The sequence below is a fragment of the Haliotis rubra genome, unplaced genomic scaffold (assembly GCF_003918875.1).
Source record: "Haliotis rubra isolate DU_JTF1 unplaced genomic scaffold, ASM391887v1 Scf1034, whole genome shotgun sequence".
Classification (NCBI taxonomy): domain Eukaryota; kingdom Metazoa; phylum Mollusca; class Gastropoda; order Lepetellida; family Haliotidae; genus Haliotis; species Haliotis rubra.
The window spans coordinates 295,931-309,716 of record NW_025764931.1 but is presented as its reverse complement, the minus strand read 5'-3'; positions in this window follow the sequence as shown (position 1 = coordinate 309,716).

Sequence of the window (13,786 nt, the reverse complement as noted above, 5' to 3'; positions counted from 1 at the left end):
ATTGAACGATGCAAGAGAATGTGCCCACTGTGTAATATAGATGTGGAAAATGAAATCCATTTTTTACTTCTATGTCCTTTGTATAAAGATTTGCGTACGAAATATATAGCTGAATATTATCTATGTAAGCCACCTACATTAGCATTTAAACTACTTATTTCATCAACTGACCAGCATGTAATAATAAAGCTGTCGTACTATATCAATAGACCGATCCAGTCTGTCAATCAAAACTGGCGCATGCGTCAATTTTGGCCAATCAGCAGGCCAGGCGCGCTGTGTGGATTTGTCAGACTTATTTCCGGGGTCAAACGATGCCTCCGAAGCGATGTGCTTCGAATTATGCCATTTACACTCGCTATATTTATTACATATTGCTGCGATTTGATGTGTACCTTAACAAAACCATTACGGTCAAGACAACAAAAATGGAGGCGGATCAAGAAACGCAATAGGCCTAACGATCAGTTAAATGTCTGCACCGTCGTTCAGGAAACCTACGTCTGCCTGCTAATGAGAATTTGCACGAATTTCCATACTTTTGCACATGTGCAAAATCATTACCAATTGATGACAACAAATAGCAGTTTAAGACTTTGCAAGTGTTATAAACACGGACAATTCTTGTAACTACAAAATTGTTTTTGCTTAACGTTTTTAGTCACTACTAGGCATTGAGTTGGTACGCCATAAAGCTCAAATGAGACAGGCGAGAATGCCGTGACACAATGTAAACAAATCTACATTTCGGTTAGGGTCAACCGAAATAGCAAAACTTGTTACATGAAAGAACAATGTGGCTATTATATATTGTCCCCTTCGCTCTTAGATATTCTTTAATTTGTCACACAGTTTAGGATGTTTTAAGTTTCATAAGCACAATCTGAAGGCCTACAGTATCTTGTTAACAGAGCAAAATATTCGAGGAGTAATATTTTTTATTCAAACGAAAATATTGTCAGTGTCAGCAGTTGCCTATCATCCAATGTCCAACTATCAAAATCAGTTCATATGAGTGCCTATACAAGCATGCTTTTAAATATTTAAGATTTTTATAAAAGAAATGCATGGGACTTTGAATTGAATTACCTTCCTCCATGTTGATCGAATACGAAAACTATGTGAGAAGAACAGTGACTTTCTGGAGTATTGGACGGAGTGAAAAAAAAGTGTATATCTTAAATATGAGAACATTATTTGAAGTTTTGTTACCACATAAATTATTCACATATATTGGTACATTTTAGGAGTAATATTACAACTGTAATTTTGATAAATTCACTGGAAATGATAACAAGGTATGTTTTAACATCTTGCTTTTTTTAGTAAACGTGGAAGGGTAATAAAATTAATAAAAATCTAATCAATAATAAATAATTATTTAATTGATTGACATATTCTTATGATTTTAAGACAGAACTAGGCAAACAAACACCATACATATCATGGCAGGACAATCACTTGGTATTAATTTAGTTTCTTGGCTCCTGCTTTTAGATGTTTTTTTAAATACTACATTTACTAATAAGATAATTCTGAAAGTGATTGCTAGCATCATAACTCATTAAAGTTTTTTCAACATCCAGAGAATTTGAAAAAGAAAAGGCTACGTTTTGGTCACATCCTGGTCAGGCATTATCCAGTCCTGGTACAGAATAACTTACAAAAGTCTCAGTTGACTTTTCATGTAAGGGAATAAATATTGAAGACTAATATTTACTAATATTTGAAGACTTAGCAAAAGTTAGTGTTTATTAAGATGATGGATTTGGACAAATTGTTCAAGGTTTGTTGATGGTTATTTGGAAGATGAGCTTCATATTCAATTGCACACTGGTTTGTAGGAGGTGAAGGCTTCAGGACATTTTCATGTCTGTTTTCCTAAACCTTTGTTATGACTTTTACCAAATTTTGAATCAACTTTACTATAATTTTTATAACACCAGTAAGTATCTCAGAAAAGGAAATAGATCAAAATCAGTGTTATGTCCTCTAGGGATATGGTCTCAGATCTAATGAAACAAAGATTATCATTGTTTAAGAAGCAATAATGTCAATATGTAATTGTATTGACAAAAAGCTTTGAACATAGGATAGTTTCTTTGCAGCTTATTTACACTAGTAGTTAGCAGTTAAACATCTCTGATGAAAAAACAATAGATCTACATTTGTATTTTGTGCAACATTCTATTTCAATGCTAGTTAATTGTTCGGATAACTGTGGATCGATCCTCTGTTCCAAGATTTTTGCATAACATGTTTCCTATTTCTGGAAGACGGCTTGGCTAGTGTACAGGTGCAGACTGTATCTTGGATCTTCTTTGTGTTCTGGTGCTGTGACATACCTGTACATAAACGATGGCAGTTCATGAAGTCCAGTATTGTGGAAGTTTGTATGTAAATTAGGATTCCACAACAAAGTACATATAGAAAAATAAAATGGAAATGATGATTACAAATATGATTTCCTTATATTCAGTGCCATTTTATCATGGTGTACAGATTTTGAAGAGAGAAACTTTACTGAGAATTGCTTGTAGCGACCAGAACTGGGATACGACCAGAACTGGGATAAACAGTCCACAATTTCGTAAAACCCTATTTACTGCAGTAATGCTCCCAGTTAACTCTAAAACTTAAGGCGATCTATGCGCGGAATATGATTTAGTTAATGTTTTTGTGAGGAGACACTGAAAATTATCAGTTACATATTTCCATATTCCTCTGCAAATATGTAGCTCACATTTAATTTTCCAATATAGGTTGGAAGAACCTTAAGAGTTTCTAATTATTTTTGTACTCGTCAGTTATTCAATCGTTTATATCGTGTGGCAATTCCCACTCAAGCAAACCTCTCATGGTGTACGACGTTTCATTTTCATTAACTGTGTTGTTTTATAATGCAAGCATCATGTAATTTACATAGCGTAATAAATATCATATAATCGGCCACGTTAATGGAAATAGTTCAAACACCCCATTGTGTTCTGAAATAATTCTGATTTTTGTCGTAATAAGCTATGTAACTATGAAAACATTTCCGTATTCAGGTGTTTGTGACCGAATTTGCTGCATTTTAAATGATCCTTTACTTTAAATTTGTTCTGGGGAGGTAGAAGGGACATCTATTTTGTACACAAAAACTAGGGGTGGTGTGTGTGTGTGTGTGTGTGTGTGTGTGTGTGTGTGTGTGTGTGTGTGTGTGTGAGAGAGAGAGAGAGAGAGAGAGAGAGAGAGAGAGAGAGAGAGAGAGAGAGAGAGAGAGAGAGAGAGAGAGAGAGAGAGAGAGAGAGAGAGAGAGAGAGAGAGAGAGAGAGAGAGAGAGTACATGACAAAATTTAAAAAATTTAAAACGGTGCTTAAACATTATGGGAATAATGAGGGCCGGGGAGGGCGGTCATTGATTTTGTACTTTACATGCTGCATGGGGGGTGTCACATACTTTGTACATAAATTGTAAGGGGAGTGGGTCATTCACGTTGCACATGCTTCTCCATAAAGATCAGCATCACACCCCATCAGTTATGAACTATCCCGTAGATAAAAGTGTTGAAAACAAAATATTGTAATATCATTCAGGCTGAAAGGCAAGGGGGGTATGTGTCGGATATATAACTTCCATCACAGAGAATGAAAGGAGGGAAGGGCGTATATCGGATATATTAATAGAAGAGGCCAAACCTGTTCCACGTCCATAAGTAATCTCTACTAAAAGCAGAGTCGAATGTACAATTCTGACTATATCATGAGCATGTATTTGTTTCAGCAGTATTACAGGTGTGCGATGTTGTTGGTAAACAGTCATTGATTGTCATCATACGACATCACACAGAATGAAAGTCGGGAAGGGTATATCGGATATATAACTTACACCACACAGAATGAAAGTCGGCAAGGGTATATCGGATATATAACTTACACCTCACAGAATGAAAGTCGGCAAGGGTATATCGGATATATAACTTACACCTCACAGAATGAAAGTCGGGAAGGGTATATCGGATATATAACTTACACCTCACAGAATGAAAGGCGGGAAGGGTATATCGGATATATAACTTACACCTCACAGAATGAAAGTCGGCAAAGGTATATCGGATATATAACTTACACCTCACAGAATGAAAGACGGGAAGGGTATATCGGATATATAACTTACACCTCACAGAATAAAAGGCGGGAAGGGTATATCGGATATATAACTTACACCTCACACAGAATGAAAGTCGGCAAGGGTATATCGGATATATAACTTACACCTCACAGAATGAAAAAGACGGGAAGGGTATATCGGATATATAACTTACACCTCACAGAATGAAAGACGGGAAGGGTATATCGGATATAAAACTTACACCACACAGAATGAAAGTCGGGAAGGGTATATCGGATATATAACTTACACCACACAGAATGAAAGTCGGCAAGGGTATATCGGATATATAACTTACACCTCACAGAATGAAAGTCGGGAAGGGTATATCGGATATATAACTTACACCACACAGAATGAAAGTCGGGAAGGGTATATCGGATATATAACTTACACCTCACAGAATGAAAGTCGGGAAGGGTATATATCGGATATATAACTTACACCACACAGAATGAAAGTCGGGAAGGGTATATCGGATATATAACTTACACCTCACAGAATGAAAGGCGGGAAGGGTATATCGGATATATAACTTACACCTCACAGAATGAAAGGCGGGAAGGGTATATCGGATATATAACTTACACCTCACAGAATGAAAGGCGGGAAGGGTATATCGGATATATAACTTACACCTCACAGAATGAAAGTCGGGAAGGTATATATCGGATATATAACTTACACCTCACAGAATGAAAGGCGGGAAGGGTATATCGGATATATAACTTACACCACACAGAATGAAAGTCGGGAAGGGTATATCGGATATATAACTTACACCTCACAGAATGAAAGGCGGGAAGGGTATATCGGATATATAACTTACACCTCACAGAATGAAAGACGGGAAGGGTATATCGGATATATAACTTACACCTCACAGAATGAAAGACGGAAAGGTATATATCGGATATATAACTTACACCACACAGAATGAAAGACGGGAAGGGTATATCGGATATATAACTTACACCACACACAGAATGAAAGACGGGAAGGGTATATCGGATATATAACTTACACCTCACAGAATGAAAGACGGGAAGGGTCTATCGGATATATAACTTACACCTCACAGAATGAAAGACGGGAAGGGTATATCGGATATATAACTTACACCTCACAGAATGAAAGACGGAAAGGGTATATCGGATATATAACTAACCCACACAGAATGAAAGACGGGAAGGGTATATCGGATATAAAACTAACACCACACAGAATGAAAGGCGGGAAGGGTCTATCGGATATATAACTTACACCTCACAGAATGAAAGACGGAAAGGTATATCGGATATATAACTTACACCTCACAGAATGAAAGACGGGAAGGGTATATCGGATATATAACTTACACCTCACAGAATGAAAGACGGGAAGGGTATATCGGATATAAAACTAACACCCCACAGAATGAAAGACGGGAACGGTCTATCGGATAAAAAAACTAAGCCACACAGAATGAAAGACGGGAAGGGTATATCGGATATATAACTTACACCACACAGAATGAAAGACGGGAAGGGTCTATCGGATATATAACTTACACCACACAGAATGAAAGACGGGAAGGGTATATCGGATATACAACTAACCCACACAGAATGAAAGACGGGAACGGTATATCGGATATAAAACTAACCCACACAGAATGAAAGACGGGAGAGGTTGTACACCGGCTATGTTCTATTCATTCAGACTGAAGGTGAGGGAGGGTGTGCATAGCATGTTTAATATATACTCATGCCAATAATGGTTGTCACCCCCCCCACCCCCCACCCCCACCCTCTCTCTCAATTAAAAACTGAAGGGGGTGACAACCATTATTGGCATGAGTATATTACAAGTCAGTGTGCGAACTGGTTTCCAAATTTTGTTACCCAGTCGGGCTACCTATGCCTGAAAGTTACTAGCCCACAAAATAATTCACTAGCCCGAAATTTGAATGTAGAAACTGAGCAAAAGATTGCAAAAATAGATGAGAATAAGATAATGTCGGCATGGCATGGGTTTATTATAACTTAACAAGTCGGAGAGAGTGAAATATTTACAAAATGACCCCGTGAATTGGGTGTGGGATGGGTGGGGGCGGGGAAGAGAATGGTTTCTTTTGTTGTATTGGATAAGCTGCATTATGCATGCAGATGCAAGTCACATATATCTTCATAGCTGCTTAAAAACCTGTAACATTTATTGGTGTTTGACACAACCTACCTACTGTGTGTGTGTGTGTGTGTGTGTGTGTGTGTGTGTGCGTGCGTGCGTGTGTGTGTGTGTGTGTGGTTATAACTATAACTCTTATTCACTTTTATATTTTATTTGTACCATCAAGTAATTAGTGTCTCGTAGGCCAACTGGCTGGGTGCTCTTTTTAATGTATCATACTATGTCTATACAATTTGTACCACAGCATGTGACACTTTGAGAAAATAATTTCTTCTTCTTCTGGCGAGGTGGGGTATCCTAGTGGTTAAGGCTCCGAAGACCCAAGACCCAGGTTCGCTGTGATATTGCTGGAATATTGCTAAAAGTAACATAAAACCATACTCACTCACTCACTCGCTCTTCTTCTTAAGTGCCTTAATCATAAGCGCATGCTCACACACCATTTCACTTTAGACATATATACGTGCTGGTATTTCTATGACCGAACCCATATATAGGCATTTTTCTACCATCTATTACTGAACATTCCTATGGTTGATGATTTGCACTGGATATAAGTTGGATATCCCATATATTTCCACATACCTGCTCCTGATCTGCATAACAAATATTTTATTGAAGAATACCAAGCAGTCCAAACTACTCATTATCACTATTCTTTCACAATTTATAGATTTCTATATTGTAAGAGAAACAATTAAAATCACATCCAGGACCTACACTTTTACCGAATATCTTAAGATATTCAATATCAGTAACATATGTGCCACTATGCTGCTTCATGTCATACCCAAATATATTTAGCCTTGTAGGGTATCTGACAAAAAAAAGAATCTTAAATATAGTAAGCAATAAATACACAAATGCTGGTCTACTAATGTTTCATTAATTATTATGTGCATTATATACGAAAACATGCCATATCTTAAAAGCTATACATTTTCACTGCATTAAGATGGAATAACATTTGTCCCACCTGTCCCTGTGCACATGGGTGATCCAATGCTTTGTACTCTTGGCCATGTGACCTCTGATACTGAATAAATTTCTTGTTCTTGTTCTATTTTTATTGTTCTTTAATACATAAGTTTTGAAGAAATCAGCTTTAGAATGGTATGCATTTAAAATATTGTATAGAATGAAATGAATGTTATTTCCACAGAAAACATCCAGAATTTTGCTTAATTGTTGTGATTGAGCACACAGTACATGACATTGTTGTTCATTTTAACAATGAAATACTACTCAAAAGTGTTTTTGTTTTGGAAGCTGCATCATAGGTATGTCATACCATTAGCCATGAGGAAGTTAATGGTCATGATAGTCATGGAATATAAGAAACTTTAGACTTGTGCTGCAATCTAAGAGCTCAATACTTCAAGCATATTCCTATAACCTATTAAGATTGTTAGATAGGTTAGGAAATGGCAAGCATTACTTTTCATAATCACCTTTCCCATCTTCAGTTATAACTGCACACTTATAACTACATGTATATTAATCATGTTTTTTCTTCAATGCTTTGTTCTTGACAAACAAGTGATAAAACCCCACATATATAATATATTTTAATTCATTTTATCAAATTTAACAACCAAAATCACTGTCAGTCTATCAAACAAAACTTTTCAAGGTAAGAGCTTACTCCACAGTCCTTCTTAAATTTACTTGTCCAATAGTATACATATTAATCCAAATTCATATTTAATACCTTAATGGGTCACACTTTTCAACCTATTGTATACATGGGTTAAAATCAAGACAACATTATCTGTTTACATGCATTGCAAAAATTAAGAAATTACCTAACCATATACATTCCCATCCAAATTCATTCACAGATTTACAAATTATTTCACAAATATTATTATTTCTCCCACAAAATGTCCTATATGAGATAACCACCTTGCTCAAATAAACAGTAGGTTCTCACACCTTTCATAGAGTCAGTTCCTCCTTGGAATTCTTGTTTCAACAATCTGGTGAGCAGCAGCAGATCTGAACAGACAGCTACTCAGTAGCAATTAGGGAAGCATCTGGTGACATGTTTATGGCAAGTCTGCACAGTCAGTGCTAACTCAAGCTGGTCTCTATTCAGTTGATTCAGCCATTAACAGACAGTTTTAACCAATTCCACTTTCACCAATTCAGTTCAAGCAAGTCTAGAAACAGACAAACACTCATATCCAAAGATGATGGCAATTCATTGATTATAATCAACCTTTGATATACTAGTATAGTACATAATATCATCTGTCAAATACTGGAGTTTGTTTTCTGCAATACATATTACAATGTTTGCAGCAAAAGTGAGAAATACAACCCAGATATGACACTGTATAATTGTATACCTGGACTCATTTGAAAACAATGAAATGTGACTGTTTTTTATAGTACATCTACATAACATAGCATTCAAGTGTAAGGAAAGCATCTTCTTTATTGGGGGGAGGTAACATGTAAAAGGTGTGCATGTGTTTGGTGTAACAGATATGCTTTGTTATATACCAAAAAATGTACTGTGCATGGTTGGCGGTATTAACATTCTAGTAGGTAACATGTAATATATTCATCTCACCTTGATGTTATCAGAGACCATATAATATATTATATGGTCTCTGATGTTATGTAGCAAAACACTCTTAAATATTTCTATTTCAAGATTATATTAACAAAGTATTAAAGTGATGTAAAAGAATTCCACACATACACACGACTTTAGTAGCTAATTAAACTCCTATATATACATGAGACACCTAAACCAAACTGATCACCCAATGGGACCAACATTTGTGTTGGCTCTTAATTCTTGCACAGTTACTGTCATGTCAAAAATGAATGTGTATTCCCAATTACCCAATCACAGCTGCTGTAAAATGCCACCAAATTAGGCTGTGAACTGTTTGCACCACTTCCTCCCTCAGATGCCAAGACCCCCCCTCCCTCCTCTACCCATCCCCAGTGTCAGTGTCAGTGTCTAACTGGTAACTAGTTGAGGGTTGTTGGAATTAATTAAGAGTGTAAGAACATTTGACCTCTGGGTTTATAACCAAAGGTTTCAGAATACCTTTATCAGATAGTACAATGTTTCCTTCATGAACAGTTGTCAGAGTACAGGCACTGATATAGAAAGAACTTCAAAGAAGAAGAAAAAGAAGAATGGCCATCTTCACCTGAATGCTAACACAAATAGGTAAGTTAATATTTCATTTAAATTCTACCAGATTTATGACCACTGACTGAACTGTTCTGTAATATCAGCCTGCAATGATAAAAATACTGTAATTTACCATTTCTCGCATTGTTCCACACTGTTATACATTCCTTGTGAAGGAAGTCTTATTGGTATACTTATTATTATAATTCTATGTATCATTGTTGTTATTCGTAATTATATATATGGATGGAATTTCAATGATATTTGTATGAGAAATTCTGTCAAGTCTATTTATCCTTGGCATTATCCAGTTAAAAAGGACAAAGGTGGGAAATGAAGATCTATTGAAGGTTTGAGATTATCTCTTACAAATGTATACATATTTTCAAAAGGATGACCCCATGTGTTTTCAAGAATTTGATAATAGTAGTAACATGGGGCTTTTGACCCCTCAACTGATTTAGGAAATTACCACACTGTATAAATATTCCAGAAGCTAAATGAATTGGAATCTTATGACCTAAACTATGCTTGAAGTGAATTGAAACATTAAATGTTACACTTGAAATATAAAGAAAAACACATATAAATTTATCAAGGAATTATGTGTTCCCAAACCTGATATGAGTGATATGGAAAATGACCTTTCAGATACATTGATGATTTATTGAGCGATTTAAAGAAAACTCTCATTGAGCAAGAAATAATCATTACAGAATTTCAAAACAGTATTAGAGAAAACTTTAGAAGTGTCAATAAAGGCATGTTATCAAGTCTTTAAAAATATATACTATATCTTGGAGAAACAACACAGAAGATGAGATACACAGAAAACTGATATGACATAGAATGCAATAGTAGAATGAGAAAAAAAAAAATATCCAAGAACATCTCACAACAAAAGAAACTCAATTAGGAATGATACACTACACAATATTTAGAAGCAATCCTAATGAAAACTAATAAGGTTCCTGGGGTGAGAACAATATCCAACGATTCATAAATTCTATGAACATATCCTAAGAAACTGAAGTACAGTCCTCGACTTTACCCACCAGTCTAATAGCTAAGTCTGGTAAAATTTGTTCTTGTCAAGTAAGAGCACACAAACTTCCAGTCCATAAAGTGAGACAAAAAATGCTGAAAATAATGCCAATTTACATTTTCAGTCCAGCAAACTTGAGAGACTTTAGCACAGACTGCAAGTACAGTAACCAAAGTTAAAGGGTGCCAGAAACAGATATATCACTCATCTAGCATAACATTTAAGAGCTATTTTCTGTGTACTGTAGACTGAATAATGTTATCCTCCTTGACATGAAAAATATTCTATGTATATGGTGAAATTGAATCTACTAAAAAGAAAGTTTTGATTCAAGTATAGAAAATAGCAGTGTTCAACTTCAGAAACTATGCAAGTTCCAAGAGCATTCTTTGAGAACAAGGTAAGTACGCAAGATGAATAACAATATAGATATTGTTTACTGTTTTAGCATTATACAGTGTCATAATGTCACAAGTTTATAGGAGTTGTTTCTACACAGTGTTCACTGTTCTTTCTCTATGAGGTGAATCTTGTCATGTATCGACAGAACTTAATACAGGGAAACTTCTGGTAAGAAAATGTAACATGTCTAGCCTGTTCCCATATCCTTGTTCCATGTGATTTCTGCATTGATGTGTAGTTATGTAACAGACTAAACCCAAGAAGTTCTCAACAGCCTAAAAGTTAAATGCACATTCATATAATTCACCTTTGGTATAGCTTACGTTAACATAACTAAATGAAACTGCCATTCCTATTTATTCTTAAACATTTTCATGGTTTATAAGAAATGAGGTAATTAGTAAGTCAATGTTTCTTCAACCTCGCCTATGTATGTCTAGCAAAATGTGTACTCTCCTTACAGTGGCGACGGAAATGGGTGCGGAGAGAGTCACACAATGTTTCTCCAGAGATATCTGTATCAGGCAGTAAAGGCAGGATTTGCATCCTGTTTACATACATGTAAAGGAAACTAAGATACAGTGCATGAGTGAAGATGTTAAGTTTAATGTTACACTGGTATGTCCCAAATACCAGTTTGGTAAAATAAATGTTTCATATAACTAAAATTCTCACTCCTCTCCAATCACTCTGCTCCGCTCCGCTCCCATCAACTCACTCCACCTCCACTCTCTACTCTCCCTCCTCCCACTCCACTTAAATCCAGTCATTCCCTCCACCCACTCCACCTATTACACTACTGTACACCTCTTAGTCGCTCGACTCACCTCACTCCAGTCACCCGCCACTCCACCTATTACACTACTCTCACTACACCCTCTTCCCTCGCTCGACTCACCGCTCCAGCACTCCCCACTCACTACGCCTTCTCACTACACCCTCTTCCTCTCGCTCGACTCACTCCGCTCCACCCACTACACTACTCTCACTACACCCTTTCCCTCGCTCGACTCACTCCGCTCCACCCACTACACCGCTTACTCTCTACACCCTCTTCCTCTCGCTCGACTCACTCCGCCCCACCCACTACACTACTCTCACTACACCCTCTTCCCTCGCTCGACTCACCTCCACCCCACTACACCCACTCTCACTACACCCTCACTACACCCTCCCCTCGCCGACTCACTCCGCTCCACCCACTACACTACTCTCACTACACCCCCTCTTCCCTCGCTGACTCACTCCGCTCCACCCACTCCACTACTCTCACTACACCCTCTTCCCCTCGCTCGACTCCTCTCGCTCCACCCACTCCACACTACACTACTCTCACTACACCCTCTTCCCTCGCCAACTCACTCTGCTCCACCCACTACACTACTCACTACACCCTCTTCCCTCGCTCGACTCACTCGCACCCACTACACTACTCTCTACTCCTCACACTCTTCCCTCGCCAGTCGACTCACTCCTCACTCCCAGTCACTCCACTACTCTCACTCACTCCCTCTTCCCTCGCTCGACTCACTCCGCTCCCACTCACTCAACCCACTACACTACTCTCACTACACCCTCTTCCCTCGCTCGACTCACTCCGCCCACACACGCCCCACTACTCTCACTACACCCTCTCTTCCCTCGGTCGACTCACTCCCGCTCCACACTCCACCACTACTCTCACTACACCCCTTCTTCCCTCGCTCTCGACTCCACCGCCCCCAGTCACTCCACCCACTACACTACTCTCACTACACCCTCTTCCCTCGCTCGACTCACTCCACTCCACCCCAGTCACTCCCCCTACTACTCCACTCTCTCCACTACCCCTCTTCCCCCTCGCTCGACTCACTCCACTCCAGTCACTCCCCACTACACTACTCACTACACCCTCTTCCCCTCGCTCGACTCACTCCGCTCCAGTCACTCACCCACTACACTACTCTCACTACACCCTCTTCCCTCCCTCGGTCGACTCACTCCGCCTCCAGCCCCACTCCACCCTCACCCACTCTGCTACTCTCACTACACCCTCCCTCTTTCCCTCGCTCGACTCACTCCGCCCACTCACTCCCCCACTACACTACTCTCACCACACCCCTCTCTCCCTCGCTCGACTCACTCCGCTCCACCCGCTCCACCCACTACACTACTCTCACTACACTCTCTTCCCTCGCTCGACCCACTCGGCTCCACCCACTCCACCCACTACACTACTCTCACTACACCCTCTTCCCTTGCTCCACTCACTCTGCTCCAGTCACTCCACCCACTACTCTACTCTCACCACACCCTCTTCCCTCGCTCGACTCACTCCTCTCCAACCACTACGCTACTCTCACTCCACTATTTCCCTCGCTCCACTCACTCCGCTCCAGTCAGTCCACCCACTACGCTACTCTCACTACACCCTCTTCCCTCACTCGACTCACTCTGCTCCAGTCACTCCCCCACTATGCTACTCTCACTAGACCCTCTTCCCTCACACCACCCACTCCTCTCAAGTCAACTCCACTCAACTTCTCTCACTCACTCACTCATTCCCCAACCCATCCACGCACTCTCTCATTTCACTTGCACCACCCACTCCTTTCCACTCCGCTCTTGTTCAATCCACTCAGTTGGCAACTGCCATTCCAAGTTATTCAAAGTACTTTCCATGGTTTTTAAGTATGTTGGTGGCCATTTTCTTGAATGTTTTTGATGTAGTTAGTTAATGCAAACATGGTACATTGATTATGTCTTTCTGTTTTCTTCACAGTACAACACCACACCACACTTTGTGCGAAGCAGTGAAAGAAGCATGTCATTTTCTGATTGAGAAATTCAAGAACTTGAATTACAAGCATCTCAACAATGA